General features: G+C 38.4%; 1 protein-coding gene across 4 annotated transcripts in view; it reads right to left on the minus strand.

Annotated features, from left to right (window-relative positions):
• The window catches only part of GSTCD (glutathione S-transferase C-terminal domain containing), a 143,172-nt gene that overhangs the window by 129,978 nt on the left and 1,307 nt on the right, over window positions 1-11,887 (minus strand). Inside the window, exon 1 of one of the 4 annotated variants that reach the window (XM_059171616.1) lies at window positions 2,009-2,736. The exons of the other annotated variants lie outside the window; for them this stretch is intronic. The gene's annotated coding sequence lies outside the window, so the exon portion shown is untranslated. Of the gene's footprint in view, window positions 1-2,008; window positions 2,737-11,887 lie in introns of those variants that run through there. 4 annotated transcript variants of the gene reach the window in all.

The following is an 11,887-nucleotide window of genomic DNA, read 5'->3' on the forward strand; positions in this document are numbered from 1 at the left end:
TCAACAAAATAGAATAGCAATAACTTGCCCATGGAGATATCTAAAAATTAATGAGATGCCGGAGAGAAAATGCAAAGTACTGTTGATTCTTAACATAATTTATTTTTCCAATATAGATGTTGGTATTTGTTGTTGTTGGTTTTTTTTTCCCCTGGGAGATTAAAAATGTTACTTAATGATCTTGGAGTTAAAAAAAATGACTCTCCCTGGGCCATTTCTTCCTATTAAATACTAATGTAATTTCTAAAATAAATATTAAATATTAGAAAACCTGTACAAATCTGAAATATGTTTTTGACTTGTACTATGTATTTAATTTTTCAAGAAAGTAGAACATAGTTTCTACTTTAAGTTTGCAAACATGATAGGCAAAAGAAACCCCTCTTCTTTTTTTCTTCTCCATTTCTACCTAGAGTCCTTACATCATTATTCTTCTGTCATGAACTTTACAAAGGTAGGTACTGTAGAATCATATCCTGGGTCTCCAGGGTTTCTGGGGCACCTCCTGTTACTCCATATTACATTCCTGCCACACACAGAAGTAGGGTCATCTGCTCAGTTTTGACAGGTGCCACACTGCAACTACTCCTGAGATAGAGTGAGAAAGCAGCATATAAAACTACAGACGTAGGAGCTGAACAGAGCTGTTGGAATATACATCTCTTCCCTGGACACACCAGTATGTTTGGAAATGTTGCAGAGGGAGTATAGAGGTAAGAAAGAAAATATTCAAAACTGGTTTCATTACTTGTGAATCTTCAAAGACATATATATATATATATATTTTATGTAGGCTCCACACTGGGCTTGAACTCATGAACCTGAGATCAAGATCTGAGCTAAAAACCTGGACACTTAACCAAATGAGTCATGCAGATGCCCCTTCAAAGGTATTTTTAAATATAACTGAAGCACTCATGGGCTTAACATTTTGGCATTTACACCTTTTATTTTTGTATTCTCATCCTAATTAATATATCCTGGTATTGATAAATTGAAATATTTCACAGATGAAAGAGTGAGTCTCATAGCGTTTTAAAAATCTAAACCCATTTTACTACTTCACTTCATACATATGTATATAGAAAGAGAGACAAAGAAAAAACATAGTGAAGATACTGGAAATAAGCATCTTTGGGGGCGACCGGGTGGCACAGTCGCCTAAGCAACCGACTCTTGGTTTCAGCTCAGGTCATGATTTCAGGGTTGTAAAATCTAGCTTTGTGTCTGCTCCACACTCAGCGAGGAATCTGTTCAGTTTCTCTCCATCTTCCTCTGCCCCGCTCCCATTCATATGCATGCACCCTCTCACTCGCTTTCCCTTAAATAAATGAATCTTTAAAAAAAAAATTAGAAAGAAAGAAAGAAAGAAAAGAAATAAGCATACTTGTTTAGAAGCTGAAAAAACTTTTGACAATTTTGTGCTCAAAATTCAAGTCTGGTTCTAGGGCAACTAAATATTACATAACAGATAAATAGCTAAGTTATATATTACCTAGTAAAGACCAAAAAGTGCACCACTGCAACAAAATATTGTTTATCAGAGGAGGAGTCAAGATGGCAGAGAAGTAGCAGGCTGAGACTACTTCAGCTAGCAGGAGATCAGCTAGATAGCTTATCTAAAGATTGCAAACACCTGCAAATCCATCGGCAGATCGAAAAGAAGATGAACAGCAAGTCTGGAAACAGAAAAACAACCACTTTCTGAAAGGTAGGACTGGTGGAGAAGTGAATCCAAAGCGAAGGGAAGATAGACCCCGGGGGGAGGGGCCGGCAAGTGGCGGAGCAACGGAGCACAAAATCAGGACTTTTAAAAGTCTGTTCCGCTGAGGGACATCGCTCCAAAGGCTAAAACGGGGCGAAGCCCACGCGGGGTCAGCGTGGCCCCAGGTCCCACAGGGTCACAGAAGGATCAGGGGTGTCTGAGTGTCACAGAGCTTGCGGGTATTGGAACGGGAAACCCGGCTATAGAGACAGAGCCGACAGTAAGTTCACAGCTCAGTGTTACCTTGAACCGGTCGCAGGCTCGGTGAGCTCGGAGAGCAGCCGGAGGTCAGGCAGACTGGAGTAACTGGGCGCTGTTCTCTGAGGACACATTGAGGAGTGGGGACCCAGGCTCTCAGCTCCTCCGGGCCAGACACCAGGAGGCCGCCATTTGTATTCCCGTCCTCCAGAACCCTATGGAAAGTGTTCAGAGAACAAAAGCTCCTGAAAGCAAACCCAAGCGCATTACTCAGCCCGGCCCATGATAAGGGCGGTGCAATTCCGCCTGGGGCAAAGACGCTTGAGAATCACTACACCAGGCCCCTCCCCCAGAAGATCAACAAGAAATCCAGCCAAGACCAAGTTCACCTACCAAGGAGTGCGGTTTCAATACCAGGGAGAGCAGCGGAATTCCAGAGGAGGAGAAAGCAAAGCAGGGAACTCATGGCTTTCTCCCTGTGATATTTTTAGTCTTGCAGTTAATTTTTTTTTTAATTTTTCTTTCTCTTCTTCTGCTAAAATTTTTTTTAACTTTTACCCTTTTCTTTTTTAGCGTTTTTTAACTAGTTTATCTAATATATATTTTTTCTTTTTTATATTTTTCTTTATTCGTTTTCTTTTTTTTTTTTAAATTATTTTTTTTTCCTATCTTTCTTTTTGAACCTCTTTTTATCCCCTTTCTCTCACCTCATGATTTGAGATCTCTTCGAGTTTGGTTAAAGCATATTTTCCTGGGGTTGTTGCCACCCTTTTAGTATTTTACTTGCTACTCTTATCTGGACAAAATGACAAGGCGGAAAAATTCACCAAAAAAAAAAGAACAAGAGGCAGTACCGAAGGCTAGGGACCTAATCAATACAGACATTGGTAATATGTCAGATCTAGAGTTCAGAATGACAATTTTCAAGGTTCTAGCCGGGTTCAAAAAAGGCATGGAGGATATTAGAGAAACCCTCTCGGGAGATATAAAAGCTCTTTCTGAAGAAATAAAAGAACTATAATCTAACCAAGTTGAAATAAAAAAAGCTATTAATGAGGTGCAATCAAAAATGGAGGCTCTCACTGCTAGGATAAATGAGGCAGAAGAAAGAATTAGCGATATAGAAGACCAAATGACAGAGAATAAAGAAGCTGAGCAAAAGAGGGACAAACAGCTACTGGACCACAAGGGGAGAATTCGAGAAATAAGTGACACCATAAGATGAAACAACATTAGAATAATTGGGATTCCAGAAGAAGAAGAAAGCGAGAGGGGAGCAGAAGGTATACTGGAGAGAATTATTGGGGAGAATTTCCCCAATATGGCAAAGGGAACGAGCATCAAAATTCAGGAGGTTCAGAGAACGCACCTCAAAATCAATAAGAATAGGCCCACACCCCGTCACCTAATAGTAAAATTTAAAAGTCTCAGTGACAAAGAGAAAATCCTGAAAGCAGCCCGGGAAAAGAAGTCTGTAACACACAATGGTAAAAATATTAGATTGGCAGCTGACTTATCCACAGAGACCTGGCAGGCCAGAAAGAGCTGGCATGATATTTTCAGAGCGCTAAACAAGAAAAACATGCAGCCAAGAATACTATATCCAGCTAGGCTATCATTGAAAATAGAAGGAGAGATTAAAAGCTTCCAGGACAAACAAAAACTGAAAGAATTTGCAAACACCAGACCAGCTCTACAGGAAATATTGAAAGGGGTCCTCTAAGCAAAGAGAGAGCCTACAAGTGGTAGATCAGTAAGGAACAGAGACAATATACAGTAACAGTCACCTTACAGGCAATACAATGGCACTAAATTCATATCTCTCAATAGTTACCCTGAATGTTAATGGGCTAAATGCCCCAATCAAAAGACACAGGGTATCAGAATGGATAAAAAAACAAAACCCATCTATATGTTGTCTCCAAGAAACTCATTTTAAGCCCGAAGACACCTCCAGATTTAAATGAGGGGGTGGAAAAGAATTTACCATGCTAATGGACATCAGCAGAAAGCAGGAGTGGAAATCCTATATCAGATCAATTAGATTTTAAGCCAAAGACTATAATAAGAGATGAGGAAGGACACTATATCATACTGAAAGGGTCTGTCCAACAAGAAGATCTAACAATTTTAAATATCTATGCCCCCAACGTGGGAGCAGCCAATTATATAAACCAATTAATAACAAAATCAAAGAGACACATCAACAATAATACAATAATAGTAGGGGACTTTAACACTCCCCTCACTGAAATGGACAGATCATCCAAGCAAAAGATCAGCAAGGAAATAAAGGCCTTAAACGACACACTGGACCAGATGGACATCACAGATATATTCAGAACATTTCATCCCAAAGCAACAGAATACACATTCTTCTCTAGTGCACATGGAACATTCTCCAGAATAGATCACATCCTCGGTCCTAAATCAGGACTCAACCGGTATCAAAAGATTGGGATCATTCCCTGCATATTTTCAGACCACAATGCTCTGAAGCTAGAACTCAACCACAAGAGGAAGTTTGGAAAGAACCCAAATACGTGGAGACTAAACAGCATCCTTCTAAAGAATGAATGGGTCAACCGGGAAATTAAAGAAGAATTGAAAAAAATCATGGAAACAAATGATAATGAAGATACAATGGTTCAACATCTGTGGGACACAACAAAGGCAGTCCTGAGAGGAAAATATATAGTAGTACAAGCCTTTCTCAAGAAACAAGAAAGGTCTCAGGTACACAACCTAACCCTACACCTAAAGGAGCTGGAGAAAGAACAAGAAAGAAACTCTAAGCCCAGCAGGAGAAGAGAAATCATAAAGATCAGAGCAGAAATCAATGAAATAGAAACCAAAAAACAATAGAGCAAATCAACGAAACTAGGAGCTGGTTCTTTGAAAGAATTAATAAAATTGATAAACCCCTGGCCAGACTTAACAAAAAGAAAAGAGAAACGACCCAAATAAATAAAATCATGAATGAAAGAGGAGAGATCACAACAAACACCAAAGAAATACAAACTATTATAAGAACATACTATGAGCAACTCTACGCCAACAAATTTGACAATCTGGAAGAAATGGATGCATTCCGAGAAACATATAAACTGCCACAAGTGAACCAGGAAGAAATAGAAAGGCTGAACAGACCCATAACCAGTAAGGAGATTGAAACAGTCATTAAAAATCTCCAAACAAACAAAAGCCCAGGGCCAGACGGCTTCCCGGGGGAATTCTACCAAACATTTAAAGAACTAATTCCTATTTTCCTGAAACTGTTCCAAAAAATAGCAATGGAAGGAAAACTTCCAAACTCACTTTATAAGGCCAGCATCACCTTGATCCCAAAACCAGACAAGGATCCCATCAAAAAAGAGAGCTATAGACCAATATCATTGATGAACACAGATGCGAAAATACTAAACAAAATACTAGCCAATAGGATTCAACAGTACATTAAAAGGATTATTCACCACGACTAAGTGGGATTTATTCCAGGGCTGCAAGGTTGGTTCAACATCCGCAAATCAGTCAATGTGATACAACACATCAATAAAAGAAAGAACAAGAACCATATGATACTCTCAATAGATGCTGAAAAAGCATTTGACAAAGTACAGCATCACTTCCTGATCAAAACTCTTCAAAGTGTAGGGATAGAGGGCACATAACTCAATATCATCAAAGCCATCTATGAAAAACCCACCGCAAATATCATTCTCAATGGAGAAAAACTGAGAGCTTTTCCACTAAGGTCAGGAACACGGCAGGGATGTCCATTATCACCACTGCTATTCAACATAGTACTATAAGTCCTAGCCTCAGCAATCAGACAACAAAGGAAATTAAAGGCATCCAAATCGGCAAAGAAGAAGTCAAATTATCACTCTTCGCAGATGATATAATACTATATGTGGAAATTCCAAAAGACTCCACTCCAAAACTGCTAGAACTTATACAGGAATTCAGTAAAGTGTCAGGATATAAAATCAATGCACAGAAATCAGTTGCATTTCTCTACACCAACAAGACAGAAGAAAGAGAAATTAAGGAGTCGATCCCATTTACAATTGCACCCAAAACCATAAGATACCTAGAAATAAACCTAACCAAAGAGGCACAGAATCTATACTCAGAAAACTATAAAGTACTCATGAAAGAAATTGAGGAAGAAACAAAGAAATCGAAAAATGTTCCATGCTCCTGGATTGGAAGAATAAATATTGTGAAAATGTCTGTGCTACCTAAAGCAATCTACACATTTAATGCAATTCCTATGAAAGCACCATCCATCTTTTTCAAAGAAATGGAACAAATAATTCTAAAATTTATATGGAACCAGAAAAGACCTCGAATAGCCAAAGGGATATTGAAAAAGAAAGCCAACGTTGGTGGCATCACAATTCCGGACTTCAAGCTCTATTACAAAGCTGTCATCATCAAGACAGCATGGTACTGGCACAAAAACAGACACATAGATCAATGGAACAGAATAGAGAGCCCAGAAATAGACCCCCAACTCTATGGTCAACTAATCTTCGACAAAGCAGGAAAGAACGTCCAATGGAAAAAAGACAGCCTCTTCAATAAATGGTGCTGGGAATATTGGACAGCCACATGCAGAAAAATGAAATTGGACCATTTCCTTACACCACACACAAAAATAGACTCAAAATGGATGAAGGACCTCAATGTGAGAAAGGAATCCATCAAAATCCTTGAGGAGAACACAGGCAGCAACCTCTTCGACCTCAGCCGCAGCAACATCTTCCTAGGAACATCGCCAAAGGCAAGGGAAGAAAGGGCAAAAATGAACTATTGGGATTTCATGAAGATCAAAAGCTTTTGCACAGCAAAGGAAACAGTTAACAAAATCAAAAGACAACTGACAGAATGGGAGAAGATATTTGCAAACGACATATCAGATAAAGGACTAGTGTCCAAAATCTATAGAACTTAGCAAACTCAACACCGAAAGAATAAATAATCCACTCAAGAAATGGGCAGAGGACATGAACAAACATTTCTGCAAAGAAGACATCCAGATGGCCAACAGACACATGAAAAAGTGCTCCATATCACTCAGCATCAGGGAAATACAAATCAAAACCACAATGGGATATCACCTCACACCAGTCAGAATGGCTAAAATCAACAAGTCAAGAAACCACAGATGCTGGTGAGGATGTGGAGAAAGGGGAACCCTCCTACACTGTTGGTGGGAATGCAAGCTTGTGCAACCACTCTGGAAAACAGCATGGAGGTTCCTCAAAATGTTGAAAATAGAACTGCCCTATGACCCAGCAATTGCACTATTGGGTATTTACCCTAAAGATACAAACGTAGTGATCCAAAGGGGCACGTGCACCCGAATGTTTATAGCAGCAATGTCCACAATAGCCAAACTATAAAGAACCTAGATGTCCATCAACAGATGAATGGATTAAGAAGGTGTGGTATATATACACAATGGAATACTATGCAGCCATCAAAAGAAATGAAATCTTGCCATTTGGGACAACATGGATGGAACTAGAGCGTATCATGCTTAGCGAAATAAGTCAAGCAGAGAAAGACAACTATCATATGATCTCCCTGATATGAGGAAGTGGTGATGCAACATGGGGGCTTAAGTAGGTAGGAGAAGAATCCTTGAAACAAGATGGGATTGGGAGGAAGACAAAGCATAAGTGACTCTTAATCTCACAAAACAAACTGAGGGTTGCTGGGGGGAGGGGGGTTGGGAGAAGGGGGTGGGGTTGTGGACGTTCGGGAGGGTATGTACTTTAGTGAGTCCTGTGAAGTGTGTAAACCTGGCGATTCACAGACCTGTACCCCTGGGGATAAAAATATGTTTATAAAAAATAAAAAATTAATTAAAAAATATTGTTTATCAAATAAGAAATTATCACTATGCCTGGGATATAACAGGAGCTTAGTAAATGTTAAATGACTGAACAAAGACTACAATTCTAATAATATCACATACACTTTATTGTCCACCAACTATGTGCTAAGCACACACAACTTTTATACATTACTTCTAATCCTCACAATCCTTACAAGTACATTTTAATTCCATTACATGGATAAAGACTGTCCATCAATACAAAAGCATTAATAGAAACTGGAAAGGGATCTTATTTGAAAACATTTAGGAATAGCTATTTTTCTAATATAAATACCACTACTTTATAAATTTAAAATTTCAGAAAGTGAAGCATATTGCAATTTTATTACAGCAACAATTTCACAAAAGTGAAATATCAGAAATTACATTATTCTAAGCAATTGTGTTGGTCTCAGTAATCCTTGATAAAAACCTCTGTTCTAAAAGCTATCATCTGAAAATGAAAGTTTTTGGTAGATCCTTCCTGATTCCCTTTATTGGATCCTCCACAGACCTCTCAGCAATCTGTGACTCAGTGCTTTGCCTTGTTCTCAACACTCACTCCTTTGATTACTGGTATTCAACTTTTTCATCATGCCACACAATAAGACTTTTATAATGCAATTCATTATACTGAATAAAAAGGATCACAAATAAAGCGGAAACAAAAGAATCACGAAGAAATAGCCTACTACGTGGTATATAGCTGATATATTTTTATTCTGTGCTTTTCTTCCTTCCCTTTCTCCTCCTTTTCTCCTTTTTTTAATGCTGGTTAGGGGGCGCCTGGGTGGCTCAGTTGGTTTAAGGGTCTGATTCTTGAATCTGGCTAAGGTCATGATCTCATGGGTCATGAGATCCAGGAGATCGAGCCCCGCCTCGGGATCGCCACTCAGTGAGGAGTCTCCTTGAGATTCCCTCTCTCCCCCATCCTCCTCCCCCTGTGGGGCTGGCCTTCCCACCATAGGCATGCTCCAGAGCACTTTATCTATCTAAAATAAATAAATAAATGCTGGTTAGTACTTTCTAAATTGATTTCATGACCCATTAATGGGCCACAACTAACAAAATAACAGTACTATGCTAGATGATCTCCATTTCTACAGGTTTAACTATCATCTAGGACTCCTATTTTTATTTCAATCCCGTCCTTTCCCTTGAACTTCATATTCCTATAATGCTACTTGACATCTTCCCCTGGACATTTTTCCAAACCTGTTCCCCCTCCCTTAGTAGTCCCCTTATTGATAAAATGACACCACCATTCACCCACATGAATGGGGTCAGGCCCTTAATTCTGAAGTCTCACTCATTTTTTTTTTCTCTCATAAGCTACTCTACCTTTGAAATATATGTTAAATACAACTTCTTAGCACCTCTACCACTATCAACCTAAGTCATATAAACTGTTTATAGAGACTACTACAAACATCTATTAACAGTTTTCCTCCACTCTCCAATAATCAGGGTGATCCTTTAAACAAATTTGTCAGTTCACACCCCCTGCTCACAACCATCCACTGGCTCCCCAAAACAGTTTTAAAAAAATCCAAATTTCCTATTATGGCCTACGGCTGCCATGACCCTATCTATCCTTTTCTGACCTGATCCCCTACTTCTGCTCCCTCATGCTCACTCCTCTCCAGCTAGTTCTCCTTGTTCTTGGAAGAAGCCAGGAATGTTCCCAGTTGAGAATTTTTTCTACTTGCTGTTCCTTATACCTAGCTTGCTCCTTCATTTCATTGAGGTCTCTGAATAATAACTCAAAGCAGCCTTCCCTGACAACCTGAACTGAAAAAGCACTTCCATCACCTTCTAGTCTTTTATCTGTTTTTTTTTTTCTTTATAGGTGTTACTACCCAACCTTTTATCTTCAATGCTTATGAGGACTCAAATTTTAGTTCAAGAAGTGAATGAATGTACATAATATCAGTAATCGTAATGACAATACTATTGAAAACTTAATTCTTGGTACACCAGCCTCATTCTTCTTGACACTATTCTTCGATCTATTTTAAGAACCAACTCCTTATAAATTGAAATGAAGAAAGTGGATCACCGTTGTGAGTGGAATTGGGAAAAATGTAACTTGAATCTAACTTGTAAAGAAAGTATAGTTTTTGTAAATACAGAAACTGAGCCAAGAGAAGTAGGAACCTAACTAGATTTTATACAGTAGAATATTTATACACCAAGAAAAATAAAGTAATGGATAAGTGCATAGACTCTGGAGCTGACTGGGGTTAAATCCCGGTTCTGATATTTAATAGCAGTATAGAACTTTCCTGTACCTCAGCTTCCTCATTTTCAAAATGGGGACAATCAGATTTACCATAGTGTGCTGTGAGAACCTAACAATGCTTATCACATTAGTAAGCCTGTAAATAAATATTGATTCATTTATAATTTATCTCAAAATTCCTTATCAATTAACACTATTAAACAAACTTTGATTGGGAAGTCGCAAATGATGCTTTTTGTTTCCAAACTTTTAGGAAAGATAAGGGATTCATGTCAAAATGAAAAGCTCCCCACCCCCACCAAGTACTAAAACACCCGGTTTGTTACTGTGACAGGAAGTCACAAAATGATAGAATATGTGATACCCTAAGTCTAGTTGCATATTAACTGCTTATTTTGTACAAAATAAATAGTTCAACAGTTTATAGATATGAATCACATTTTTTCTGAAAGATTAAAATTTAAACTCATTTAAATTCCTTACCATATCCAATGTTCTACATTATGAATTTTGGAACTTGGATTGTGTTTTATACATTTCACAAAATAACACAATTTGGTTGCAAATCTCTCCCTATTTTCTTACTATCTGTATTTTATATATATAAAAGCTTGCCTCTACAGTTAGATAGCAGCTAATTACCTTAGATATTAAAGGTTAAAAAGAAAAGAAAAAAAGTTGAGGTGCTTCATTGCCCATCATATTATGTAATGTGCGGATGCATATAGTTAAGTCCTAGAGAACAAAGTTCAGTAATTAAAATTAGCTGTTTTCTTATCTGGGCAAAAAGTGGGTTTAAAAGCAAAAAAGCGGGTGCCTGGGTGGCTCAGTGGGTTGAGCCGCTGCCTTCGGCTCGTGATCTCGGGGTCCTGGGATCCAGTCCCGCGTCGGGCTCTCTGCTGATCAGGGAGCCTGCTTCCTCCTCTCTCTCTCTCTCTCTCTCTCTGCCTGCCTCTCTGCCTACTTGTGATCTCTCTCTGTCAAATAAATAAAAATTAAAAAAAAAAAAAAAAAGCAAAAAAGCTTACTGTAACTTTAGCCATTAGGGAAGTGTGTCATCTCTCTGGTAAATCAGGAAATGATCTGCTGCCACAGAATCATAATGCTTGCAGCTAAGCCTGACCTCATAATTAAGAGGGATCACAGCATAAAATGCTAACATGCTAGAAATGTTAGCAAGCGTGAAATAAAATTACTGAATTCCCATAGCAAACAATACCTAGGCTTGTTATGATCAAAATCGTTTAAATCCTTGTATTCTAATTACTAATCCTAACAGAAATCAGTGGGCTACTTTTAATACTTTAAGATAAAAACAACTTCTATTAGGGAACAGTATATACTACAGGTGTTTTAGTTGACTGGCCTACAGAATTTGTTAAGTTTCAAGGCCTGCTTGATTGTTGCTATTAGAAAGGCTAATTGGATACTCAGTATTCTTATTTCAAATCACAGGTGATACCAAAGCTACAAAATAAACACAGGTTGGTGGTAGTGTTTTTAAACCTGATGGACCCAATATTAAGTTTAAGTTTGAGCTTTGCTTAAAGCAGGCAAACATATAAAGGTAAGAAAAATAGTAATAATGAAATAGAAACGCTAATATAAACAATTCTCAAATCTCAATGATCTCATTACAGACTTGTTTTTAAAATTAGACCTCGGGGCACCTGGGTGGCTCAGTAGGTTAAGCCTCTACCTTTGGGGCTCTCTGCTCTGCGGGGAGCCTGCTTCCCTCTCTCCCTCTCTCTCTGCCTACTTGTGATTTCTGTCTGTCAAATAAATAAAATTT

Source organism: Mustela lutreola, chromosome 1, assembly GCF_030435805.1.
Source record: "Mustela lutreola isolate mMusLut2 chromosome 1, mMusLut2.pri, whole genome shotgun sequence".
In the NCBI taxonomy this organism is placed as follows: Eukaryota; Metazoa; Chordata; class Mammalia; order Carnivora; family Mustelidae; genus Mustela; species Mustela lutreola.